Source organism: Aplysia californica, unplaced genomic scaffold (assembly GCF_000002075.1).
Source record: "Aplysia californica isolate F4 #8 unplaced genomic scaffold, AplCal3.0 scaffold00018, whole genome shotgun sequence".
Taxonomy (NCBI): Eukaryota; Metazoa; Mollusca; class Gastropoda; order Aplysiida; family Aplysiidae; genus Aplysia; species Aplysia californica.
The window spans coordinates 1,198,833-1,200,025 of NW_004797288.1; the positions used below are offsets into that span (position 1 = coordinate 1,198,833).

Genomic DNA, 1,193 nt, shown 5'->3' on the forward strand with positions numbered 1-1,193 from the left:
TCTATCTCTCTCTCTCTCCTTTCTTTCTCTGTCCCTCTCCCACTTTCTCTTTTTAGCTCTCCCGTCGTCCTCTTCCTCCTTCTTTTTGTAGTCGTCGTCGTCTTTTTTTCTCATTCTCCTCCTGCCTCTCTCACATTTCCGTTTCTCTCTCTGTCTCTCTCTCTCTGTCTCTCTCTCTGTCTGTCTCTCTGTCTCTCTGTCTCTCTGTCTCTCTGTCTCTCTGTCTCTCTCTCTCTCTCTCTCTCTCACTCACTCTCTCTGTCTCACTCACTCTCTCTCTCTTTCTTCTCTGTCTCTCCTTCTCTCTCTTTCTTTGTATAGTTCTCTCTTCGTCGTACTCCCTTTTGTTATCCTTGTCGTCTTTTTTCTTCCTGTATTCCTCCCTCTGTCTATCCTTCTCTTTTTCGTCCTCTCGTTTTCCTCTCTTCCTCCTCTCTTCCTCCTCCACATCCTTGTCCTCATCTTCCTTTCTTTTATGCACATTTCCTCCAAGCTCCTTCTTTCCTGTTTAAGATTTATCATCCTTGTCTTTCCTCCTTATTCTTTTGTGTTTGTTACTCTCCTGTAACACCTCTAATCTTCGACACTTACGATCTTCGGCACTTGCATGACATTATTGTGTTGCAAGTGCCGTAAAACTCTTACTAAAACTCGAAGCCCACCCCGTCTTTTTCCTTCGTGCAACTACAGAGACTTGGTTCCTGCGCGAGTCGTCATTTGTGCTGACGTGGCATTCTTGTTCTTCCATAATTTGTTCAGGTACAGTGACACAATATGTTCACCTTTACCCTTTCCCAGCCTGGTGCTTGCGCCAATGTATACTGCTCTAAAAACAAACTCTTTCTTTCTCTATCCCTCTTTTCATCTCCTGCTCTCTTCCTCTCTTTTTGTCACTCTCTTCCCCCCCTCTCTCTCTCTCTGTCTCTCTCTCTCTCTCTCTCGTCTGTTTATCTCTCCCTCTTTTTATCCCTCACTCTCTTCGCCTCTCTCTCTCTCTCTCTCTCTCTCTCCCTTTTAACTGTTTTATTTTCTTTTTACCCTTCAGTGTCTGTATGTATATTGTTAAGTGGAGTGCTGAAGCTAGAATTTGAGGCCCACTTGACAACAAAATTATAGGTTTATTATAAGATTTTGCCTTTATTTCTTGCTTCCAATAACCGCCCCATCCTCATCCCCCTCCTCTCTCTCTCTCT

At 44.0% G+C, this 1,193-nt stretch overlaps 1 protein-coding gene across 3 annotated transcripts in view; it reads left to right on the forward strand.

The window, feature by feature from the left end:
- LOC101849815 (junctophilin-1) overlaps window positions 1-1,193 on the forward strand; it is a 178,991-nt gene that overhangs the window by 30,306 nt on the left and 147,492 nt on the right. The window lies entirely within an intron of this gene.